This window comes from Heloderma suspectum, chromosome 1 (assembly GCF_057233095.1).
Source record: "Heloderma suspectum isolate Gila_16-S chromosome 1, 16-S_ref, whole genome shotgun sequence".
In the NCBI taxonomy this organism is placed as follows: Eukaryota; Metazoa; Chordata; class Lepidosauria; order Squamata; family Helodermatidae; genus Heloderma; species Heloderma suspectum.
In genome coordinates, this window is record NC_139458.1 from 361,264,286 (window position 1) to 361,276,342 (window position 12,057).

A 12,057-nucleotide genomic window follows, 5' to 3' on the forward strand; every position below is an offset into this window, starting at 1 on the left:
AGAATATGCGGAAGATCTGTATAGGAAGGATAATATCGGGGATAGATTTGATGGTGTGGTCAGTGAGCTAGAGCCAGACATCCTGAAGAGTGAGGTTGAATGGGCCTTAAGAAGCATTGCTAATAACAAGGCAGCAGGAGATGACAGTATCCCAGCAGAACTGTTTAAAATCTTGCAAGATGATGCTGTCAAGGTGATGCCAGCAAATTTGGAAAACATAAGAATGGCCAACAGATCGGAAAAAATCAACTTATATCCCTATACCAAAAAAGGGAAGCACCAAAGAATGTTCCAACTATCGAACAGTGGCACATATTTCACATGGCAGTAAGGTAATGCTCAAGATCTTGCAAGGTATACTCCAGCAATTCATGGAACGAGAACTGCCAGATGTACAAGCTGGGTTTCGAAAAGGCAGAGGAACTAGAGACCAAATTGCCAATATCCACTGGATAATGGAGAAAGTCAGGGAGTTTCAGAAAGACATCTATTTCTGTTTTATTGACTATTCTAAAGGCTTTGACTGTGTGGATCATCACAAATTGTGGCAAGTTCTTGGTGGTATGGGGATAGCAAGTCATCTTGTCTGCCTCCTGAGGAATCTGTATAACGACCAAGTAGCAACGGTAAGAACAGACCACAGAACAACGGACTGGTTTAAGATTGGGAAAGGGGTACGGCAGGGTTGTATACTCTCACCCTACCTATTCAACCTGTATGCAGAACACATCATGCGACGTGCTGGACTTGATGAAGCCAAGGCTGGAGTTAAAATCACAGGAAGAAACATTAACAATCTCAGATTTGCAGATGATACCACTTCGATGGCTGAGGCTGAAAGCGAGGAGGAGCTGAGGAACCTTCTGACGAAGGTGAAAGAAGAAAGTGCAAAAGCTGGGTTGCAGTTAAACCTCAAAAAAACCAAGATTATGGCAACCAGCTTGATTGATAACTGGCAAATAGAGGGAGAAAACGTGGAGGCAGTGACAGACTTTGTCTTTCTAGGCGCAAAGATTACTGCAGACGCTGACTGCAGCCAGGAAATCAGAAGACGTTTACTTCTTGGGAGGACAGCAATGATAAATCTTGATAAAATACTTAAGAGCAGAGACATCACTCTGACAACAAAGGTCCGCATAGTTAAAGCAATGGTATTCCCCGTAGTAACCTATGGCTGAGAGAGCTGGACCATAAGGAAGGCTGAGCGAAGGAAGATAGATACTTTTGAACTGTGGTGCTGGAGGAAAATTCTGAGAGTGCCTTGGACTGCAAGAAGATCAAACCAGTCCATACTCCAGTAAATAAAGCCAGACTGCTCACTTGAGGGAATGATTAAAGGCAAAACTGAAGTTCTTTGGCCACATCATGAGAAGACAGGATACCCTGGAGAAGATGCTGATGCTAGGGAAAGTGGAAGGCAAAAGGAAGAGGGGCCAGCCAAGGGCAAGATGGATGGATGATATTCTGGAGGTGATGGACGTGACCTTGGGGGAGCTGGGGGTGGCGACGGCCGACGGGAAGCTCTGGCGTGGACTGGTCCATGAAGTGACGAAGAGTCGGAAGCGACTGACTGAATAAACAACAGCCCCTGTGGTATAGGTTGGCTATTCATGCTTTAACAGCACAATCCTATGCATGTCTCCTCAGAAGTAAGTTCCAGTGAGACTTACTCAGAGGTAAATATGTATATGATCAAAGCAAAGTCTTGGATCTTCAGTTGCATTACTGCAAATGGAGTTTGCAGAAGGGCCTTTGATAAATCAGAGGCTCCAGTAATTTTCACCAGTTCCCCCTGCAGCCTCATATGCCACCTCCCATTGGCCATGGGGGATACCATGTTGGGGATGGTTGAATTACAAGATGGAGGCATTATAACATTAATCTTAGGAACATTAAAGGAGTTATCCATTCATTCTGACATGATTTCTCTTTATTGAGACATCTGGAAATATTTGCTCTACAGCCTGGTCTATTTTTCTGCAGGGCACCTAATCTTTGTTTCGGGTACAATGGCATTTGGATTGCAAATATCTGTCATGAAACAGGCAGAGGGGGATGAATGGACCTGCTTAACAATTGGGGCTTACGATGCATGAACTTTGGTTCTTTCCAATTCTATAATTCATATTAATTCTATGAATTCTGACAATTTGTCAAAACTGCTGCATTGTTTATTCTCTCTCTATATATCTATATATCTATTACGTTACCACTGAAGAACTTAAAACTGCTAGGAAACAATAGACTCATGGTGTTTTATGGAGCAATGATGTTTGAGAATAATTCTGCCATTCCTAATGGTTTTATAGCCCCCAATAAATCAGCAGAATCAAAGGAGAAGATGTTCTTTTCAAACTACTTTCTACTAAGCCTGGTTTTAATTACTGCAATGTGTATCCAGTTTTCTTTGCTTTTATTATGAGCTGCTTAACATATGTGTACATTATCTGGGGAAACAATTGATAGTGGTACAGAATGCAGAGTTTTACAGCCAATACTTCAAAATATGGGGGAAAGCCTTGTTGAGGAAATGCTTTGTTAATGCTATAGTGGCTGTAGTATAGTGGCTATTGGATACATTTGTGCATGCTGAGTCACAGTTGTTCTGCATCTGCTTAATGTGGTCCTTCTCAGCACATAGAGGCACATGTCAGGTACAAATTGAGTACTTTTAAGAAAACTATATGGTGCTCTATTAACTAGTGGAACAAGTGGTTATGATATATGTAGGGTGGCCATTAAAATGGTAGCCATGTGCCTAGCTCCCACTCCATCTCTCTGATGTCTATGACAACCTACCCATGTCCTGACATAAAAATGCTCTGCATTTACCTGCCCTGTTCATCATTTGCATGTGTTCCAGGCAAGCATTTCGATTTACATGTAAGGACAGATGTTTCACACAGCAGAACAGACGCAAGGCAACATGCTTAACTAGCAGTAGATGTGTAACACAAGATGCTTAATCAGCAATGTAAGTACAAGGAAAAATTTTTTGATCACAGAGAACAGAAATAATTTAAAAAACTAACCAAGGAAAGATTTGGGGATTCAGGGCTGTTGTTCTCAAATATACTTTTTTATGTAATCAGTGCAGCATGATCTGTATCCATGTTTACTAAGGACAAATGTCCCACTGTATTCAGTGGCATTTATTTTCAAGGAACTGCCCATAAGATTGCAGCCCTGCAGCAGAGCAATCAAATACATGTCTACTCAGAAGAAAGTCCCACTGAGTGCAATGGGGCTTTCTCCCAAGTAAGTGAGTATAGGATTACAGCCAAACCCCATTAAAATGTAGGCCTCTCTGCTACACTATTATTTATGTCCCATTCTTTTTTGTGTGACTTTTGATCCTCCACAAAGCAAATGAAAAGGGCAAAGGGGAAAAAATTCATCCCTCTGTGTGGACTTATAACTAACCTCAAAGAAGAGACTTCTAAATTATATCTGTCTATCTGTCTATCTCCCTCCTGATTCAGTTACTAGAATGAAGGCTCTGGTAAATTCTGAGAGAGGAGTTTTTGAAGGATTTTGAAGGATTCGGGTAACTGTAGACACAGATGCCAAGTACAAGTCTGTGTGGCTTTTAAAAAACATAGTTGACCAAAATAAACTACCAAACAGAGCTTCATTTATATTGTTTTTTCTGGCACCTGCTAACACTGGTTAAGTGTTAAACATCTGCATTAATTCTCTCATTCTTCAGACCACCTAAATAATGGAAGTACACTAGAGTAAAAAGAAGCAGGTCTTACTTCTGTGTACAGACAGACTTCTGTTCCCTCAGATGGTCAGCACGGAACACAGTGCTGTAGGGCTTCAATCATCCACCAGCATTTGATTTCTCTGGCATTCACTGAGGCCATTTTGGATGTGCATGGAACTCATATGGCAGCTCGTACATAAATACTTGTGGGATTGTTGGATATTCCAGATTCTTGGATGGTGCTGGTCTCTTGGAGGCAGTATCAGTGCTCCTGTGACAACTGCAAATAGCACAGTCAATCTTGGCATGAAGAAAGCCATTTGGCAACATTAATCTCCTCTCCACCCCAAGACATTTTGGAAGCTCCTCTACACCTGTACTGCAGTGGAATTTCTAAATAGCAAAGACCCTTGTATTTATATATTTTAAAACAAATATTTCCTCAGAAAGCACTTTCTGTTTGGATGTATGGATGGCCAGACCTCAAAAAATGAGTTAAGTGTTTTTTTTAATATAAAAACAAGCCAAATGTTTTCAAAGCAACTGTTTTTAGTGAGAACACACTGACCTTGTTGTAAAAAAAAAAGTCTATAGACTTTAATAATTTTCATAGATTTTATAAGAAAATATTTGTACTGTGGTTTTTAAATATAAGAATATTAAGTATGTAAATAATTGCAAGTGATATATTAAAAATATAAGAAATCTTAACTGTCGTAAACACCATTTCTGAAATTGTTGCAATCTACAGAAGATTAAAAACTGTTCTAGCCAGTCTGCACATCATGTAGAAGTCACTATGTGGCAGATACTCCTGTGTTACAGATGTTAGTCATGACCCAGACTACCAGCAGTGACTTGGGCACTGACTTGGAGGGAGAGGGGCCAACTGAGTCAGCAGAAGCATTCCCCTCCCCCCGCCAGACATATACACAAGCACCAGATCTGGGCCCTGACACTGAGCCTGAGTTCAGCAACCAGGGACCATCAGAATTTGATTCCCCCAAACCTGAAAGCCCTGAGTAAAGGACCTCCAAGGTGGATCCAGAGCCAACCAAGGAGCCAGCATCTTTGTTGCCAGTGGCCTTGTGTGCCAAACCTGTTCACCACTGTAGGCATAGTACCCAGCAACAGATAATAGAGAGGAGACAAAGTGCCAGAAGATCCGTTTAAGGATCTTCATTCTCCAGCAAGGGCCAGGGCCTTGGAGAGGTACTCAGGCTCAGGAATTTTGATCAGGATTCAGTTAGCACCAGGCTCTTGCTGGAACAAGTCATCTCTTCCCTGGGACCTGTCCAGGGTTCTGAAGGACCTGTCTCTGACCACTTCTTGCTTCCAAATCCTGTCTGTTGATCTTCAAGCCAGTATCATTCTTGCTAGTCAGTCCCCTGTTTTGGCTGAATAATCCAGATCACTGCCTGCCATACTTCCTCCAGACTCCCATGGGCTCATCCTTACTAGGACTAGGCACTGTTATTTCTTAAGTAGCTTACTACATGGATCGCTGTCATTGCATGGAGACTTTCCATGCCACCGCCAACCATGTGACATTACTATGGACGGATGGCAGAGAATTTTGTTTCAGTTCAGTTTTGATAAGAATTTACCCAAATTCACAAAGTTCTCCATATTTCGGACAAAAAGAACTTCAGATTTAAAAAAACTGGAAGTGGGAGAAACGGAAACTGACAGATTTACCCATCCTGGTGTAGGGATCTGAGTGCTTAGCTTGTAAAAGCCTGGGTTTGAATATCTGTGTATGCAACCATGTTAGTGCTTAATTAGGTTCATCACCTCTTTTTCTTCTGACAGGCTCCTCAACTTTAACAGCTCTATGGCAGACAGGTACATCATGGTCCTGTCCATGCTGGGTATCGCTCTACTTATTGAATTTGGCTGGTGAAGATAAGTGAGAATTTTGTTTCCATTTGTTTTTGATAAGTATTTACCAAACCTCAGCAAGTTCTTTGTATGCAGGTGAGAAAGAACTTGAGATTTTTAAAATTAAAATGCAGGAGAAAATGAAATGGACAGATTGATGGATCCCTATTACTATGTGGTCATGGTTTGGAAACTGTCCCCATGATGGGGGCAAACCACTCAACACCTTTCAGCCACCATGTGGAACAGACCTCATATGGACACTGTTTCAAGTGGCTTGCATGTGGCAGATGTAACATTTAGACCAGATGTGTTTAAATAAAATAGAGTATTGACAAATTCACACTCTTCCATTTCAATAGCTCATAGAGACTGTACTGCAGTCCTCAGTGAGAAATGCAGAACACCTGAGAGCATGATCTGGCCCTCACTCACTGCTCCAACAACAACAGCACTGGAGGGAGCAGCGGTATAGAAATGTTTAAGAGATCTGTGCATAAAGATGGATGAATCTGCCAATTTCAGTTTCTCTCAGTTTCTCATTATTCCAGTCTTAAGTTCAGTTCATCTACAACTTTGAGAATTTTTTTTAAGTTTGCATGAACATTCATATGCATCTTTGTGCACATTTCTCCTAATTTTTGTAAACATTTTTCTTAATATACCCATTTTGTAAGCAATTTTCCTAATATAATGCATTTTAAATGTTATTTTTCACTAATATACACATTTTTGTGTGCAGTTCTCCTAATATACATACTTTGTAGACATTTTTGGAGAGGACACTCCACTGCAAAATTTCAAAAAGTGCCCATTTTGAAGGAGAACTGAGTTTCAGTTTGAAAATTGGTTCAAAAGTTAGAAATTAGATACGTTTGCTTTAAAATGCAGCCTGAACAAATTTCTCCCCCATCCTGAAGGATACACAGTGGAAGCTACCAGCCATCAACATCACCTGTAAACGAGCTCTGAAGCACCCCTATACCAGCTGGTGAGGCCTACAAGAATGAAGCTTTGGGTGAAAGGCCTTAATCTCACTGCCCAGAGTTGGGGTTTCTGCTTCTTGCATAGAATACTGCTTTGTTGGCAAGAGTTAGAGGGACTCTGTTTTTTTCTGCCTCATCCAGCTCTGGGATCTTGGGACATTCTAAGATTTACATTCTTTCTCAAGAGATGCTGCACTGTTAGGTATGATCTGAATTCAAGCAAAAGATGAAAAGAATCACAGTGCAAGGGTATTCTGAATACACATAGCTTGTGAAGACTAGAACTAAACCTTGAAAAAATATATAAATATTTTACCAGATATTGTGTGACAGAGTCTTGTCTGTGCATGGGCACTGAGGAGCTTTTGTCATGGTTTCTATGAAGACTTTTGTTTGCAGTATGTTCTCAAGGCCTCCAGTGACCATGGCAACCTAGGAATGCCTCATGTTGAACCTTGCCTCTCCCCCACCCCCGCCCCCCAGACACACACACAACATCAACAGTGTTTCCATCTGTTTTTTTTATGATGGCATGCTAGAGCAGGCCTCTTTGCAGGAATGAATTAGGGATAACTTCAAACAATAGGAAAGTGTGTATATTCAATGGAGAAGCTGTAGGTTTCTGGTCTGAACTCTGAAGGTTTCCAGGCTTGTCCTGATAATACTGTGCCTAAAAGTTTAATATGTAGAATAAAACCATAGTGCTTGAAAGGTGGACAAAGTAATGCTGCATTTAGGATGATTACCATTTTATATGTTTAAGTAAGACAATAATTTTTAAAATGGCAATCCAAAGAAGTGGCGGTGTCCTTATCCTAAAAACTATTGCTACTCTGACTTTTAATTTGTAATGTGTTTTTAAAATATATATTTTTGCTTGCCCTTAGAACATGCCTATTGACAGAGATCTGTCATTCCTATTTTACAAATGGGGAAATGAGGCTGGGAGATACTCATTTGCCAGATGATAGTTACATAGTTTGAACTTTTCTACACAAGGCTGTTAATCTGCTGTATCTACTTTTGGTTTTGTCACAGAACTGAGATCCGAGCTCTACACAAAGAGTTTTCTGCTACATAATTCCTAGGAGGTGCTGTACTATAGTGGAGTAATGCAATTACACAAGTAGGAAAATACATTTTCTTTCACTTTCAGGAATAAAATCCATTTTCCCTGCTCTACAAACACCCAGGAAAGTGCTCTTTAAAAACAGCAGCAAAACTGGAGGGTCATGACATCATCTAAAGAACCCAAAAGCAACCATAAGGAATGACAAGTGCCCAATAAGTGCTTCATGTAGAAAAGCTCTTTATGGCAGAAATGGAATTCCCCTCATACAAGTCCAACACTCTGTCCACTAGATCATAACATGCCCTTCAGATATTCTGTTTATAGCTGAGGTGGGCAGAAGACTGGGTTTCCTGGGTGATTTGTGGTAGATCAGCAAGGGTTTCTAACTCTCAATTATTTAACAATAGCAACAAGAGTAGGGCTCCCCTCCCACACTAAATTAGGCTGCTAAAATGAAGAAAATGAGCAGTGAATTTACATGTGAGAGAATTGTGTACTCAGTTCTGGTACTGAAAACCAAAAGGCACCCTGTTCCTTAATTCTATGATCTCCCCTCTCTTTCTCCCCCTAATTTGCACCTGACTCTGGTTGGCAGATCTTGGGGTTCAAGTAAAAAAGCACCTCGTCCACCCCTGGTGTAAAACCAAAAGAATTAGTTTTTAAGGGATTCCAGTAAGTTGCAAATGTAACTGGCCAGCTAAATCAACACGGCACCAAAGTAGAAGACCTCAAATGCAGAAGAAAATCTAAAGTATGCTTTAGACAAGAGAAAAAGTGTGAAAAGGAAACCATGCAAATGTGGCCAGTAGTGGAGGTAGGCCAAAGTTCTGCTACAACTGAAATCCCGGCTGAAAGCCTAATGGGGGAAAAGTATTTCTGGCACAGGCCAAGACATGCCATACTATGGCAGGTTATGGGTCTCTTCCAGAAATACCATGCAGAGCAAACCTAGCAGAGCCCTGGGACACCACCAGGGTACACTATACCCACATATGCTCTAAGGCCTCCGTAGCATGTGAGGCATAGTCTAGTGTGGATAGCCCTAGGATGTACTAGTCCTACTTTTATTGCCCAGAGGCCTCCAAATAGGGATGGACGAAAGTCCCTTACCTGATCCCGCGGCTTGCTTCACGGTGGGGGGGAGGCACTCTGTTCCTCCCCCTGAAATTCTGGCCGGGGGGGAGACGCCCCTTCCCTCCGGCCGAAATTCTGGCCGAGGGGGAGGCACCCTGTCCCTCTGGCCGTGAAACCTCGTCTCCTGCCTGGACGCAAATGGCGGCGGCCATAGCCACCGCCCTTTGCGTCCCTGCAATCAGCTGTGATAGGCTATGTAAATCTTTACGTAGCCTGTCACGGCTGACTTTGAAAAAAAAAATAGTGTTGCCCTCATTTTCCCTGTAGTCTAGGTAAACGTTTACATAGACTACATGTGCCCAAATAAGGAATGCAAATGGCGGTGCCCATGGGCACCACCATTTGCGTACACGCTTTTTTTTTTTTCAAAGTCAGCCGTGATAGGCTACGTAAAGATTTACGTAGCCTATCACGGTGTTTTTTGAAAATCTAGCCGTGATAGGCTACGTAAATCTTTACGTAGCCTATCACGTTTGTTGTTGTTGTTGTTGTTTTTTACTTGGAAATGGTGGTGGCGGCAGCCGGTCGGAAGACCAGCTGCCACAGCCACCACCGCCGAACTGCCGCTGGGAGCCGCCGGGAGCCGCCGCCGCCAGGGACATTCACACAAGGTAAGTCCCATCCCGGGGGGGGTGGCGGGGGGTGGCGGACCATTTCTCCACCAATTTCGGGGGGCCAAATGCGTTGGCATTCGGCCTCCCGGAGATTCGTGGAGAAATTCTCTGACATCCCTACCTCCAAATCAATGAGTGGTTGGGGATGACTCCACCCCTTTGCCACAACAGAAGTCTTGGGGGCATACCATACTAAGCCTCTTTGGACATGATCAGAATCTATTTCAGTTTCCACAATCTACTCTGGAGTTTCAGCTGAGCAGAATGAATTAATGCCACACTCTGCAAAAAATGTTTCTGAGCAGAACCAAGCTGTTCTGCTCATCCCTGATCATTTTGTTGTTGTTCAGTCATTCAGTCGTGTCCGACTCTTCATGACCTGATGGACCATAGCATGCCAGGCCTTCCTGTCCTCCGCTCTCTCCCGGAGTGTGCTTAAGTCCATATTCATTGCATCGGTGATGCTGTCTAGCCATCTCATCCTCTGCCGTCCCCTTCTCCTTTTGCCTTCAATCTTTCCCAGCATCAGGGTCTTTTCCAGTGACTTTTCTCTTCGCATTAGGTGGCCAAAATATTTGAGCTTCAGCTTCAGTATAAAAACAAAAAACAAATATATGATCTGAAGAAGCAGCAATCTGACAGGTTAGAGAACCAAAACAAAGACATACTACAGGTTTCACTGCCATCACACACACATAAATCTATAAACCGCAAAATACCAGTCAAAGCTCAAGATGCTGTCATCATCCTAATACAAATGCTGTAACATATGATCTGTGAGAAAATGGTTATGTCTCTCTGGAGGATCGACATGTGTTGCAATAAATAACCCAATTTTATCCTGCAGCATCACAACACCACAAGTTGATTTGGCACTAGATCAAGAAAGTGTATTCCCTCCTCTGGCCCCCTTTCCACATTCTTGACTTGCCTTCCCAAGTTAGATGAAATAATTCACTATGCTCAGCTGGGACCAAAAGTGTTTTTCTTGCTTAAACAGCAGCAATACATACAGGTGAGGAGGACATTTGTAAACAAAACCATAAGTAAGGCCTAAGTCTCTCTGAGATGGTAAGCCTCTCTCTGGGTTGTACAATTTCAGACTATAGGCAGAGTCTCATGTAAGAACATAAAAGGAGCCTGGCTGGACCAGGCCAAAGGCCTACCTACTTTCTACCTACCTACCATTCTGCTCCCACAGTGGCCAACCAGAAGCCTATGAGAAGCCCAGAAGCAGGACATGAGGGCAATACCACTTTCCTGGCAACTGGTGTTCAGAGGCATATTGCCTCTGATACTGGTGGTAATATGTAGCTGTCATGACTAGTAGCTATTGATAGCCTTATCCCCCATGAATTTATCTAATCGCCTTTTAAAGCCACCCAAGTTGGTGGCTGTCACTACATCTTGTGGAAGTGAATTCCATCATTTATGCACTATATGACAGAGCTTCGGCTATTGGGTGGTATAGAAATGAAATAAAATAGATAGATAGATAGATAGATAGATAGATAGATAGATAGATAGATAGATGATTGACTGACAGACAGACAGACAGATGAACTTCCTTTGATCTGTCATGAACCTCCCCCCACCATTCAGCTTCATGGGATGACCCTGGGTTCTAGTATTATGAAAGAGGGAGAAAAACATCTCCCTCTCCACTGTCTCCACAACATGCACTATTTTAGGCACCTATATCATATCTTCCCTTACTCACCATTTTTTCTGAGCTAAAAAACCTCAAAGCTTTCTTCACAGGGAAGTTGCTCCAACCCCTTGATCTTCTTGGTTGTCTTCTTTTGATCTTCTTGGTTGTCTTCTCAGGCTCTACCTTCTCCATCACCTTTTTGACATGTAGTGACCAGAACTGTAGACCATATACCAAGTGTGGTTGCAGTTGCACCATGTTGTTTTTGTTCAGTCGTTCAGTCGTGTCCGACTCTTCGTGACCCCATGGACCATAGCACGCCAGGCCTTCCTGTCCTGCGCTCTCTCCCGGAGCGTGCTCAAGTTCATATTCATTGCATCCGTGATGCTATCTAGCCATCTCATCCTCTGCCGTCCCCTTCTCCTTTTGCCTTCAGTCTTTCCCAGCATCAGGGTCTTTTCCAGGGAGTTTTCTCTTCGCATTAGGTGGCCAAAATATTGGAGCTTCAGCTTCATTATCTGTCCTTCCAATGAGCACTCAGGGTTGATTTCCTTTAGGATGGACTGATTTGACCTCCTTGCAGTCCAGGGGACTCGTAAGAGTCTTCTCCAGCACCACAGTTCGAAAGCATCAATTCTTCGGCACTCAGCCTTCCTTATAGTCCAGCTCTCACAGCCATACATTACTACTGGGAAAACCATAGCTTTGATTAGACGGACCTTTGTCGGCAAGGTGATGACTCTGCTTCTTACTGTGCTGTCTAGGTTTGCCATAGCTTTCCTCCCAAGGAGCAAGCGTCTTTTAATTTCATGGCTACAGTCACCGTCTGCGGTGATCTTGGAGCCCAAGAAAGTAAAATCTGTCACTGCTTCCATTTCTTCCCCTTCTATATGCCAGGAAGTGATAGGGCCAGATGACATGATCTTAGTTTTTTTAATGTTGAGTTTCAAACCAGCTTTTGCACTCTCCTCTTTCACCCTCAACAAGAGGCTCTTGAGATCCTCTTCGCT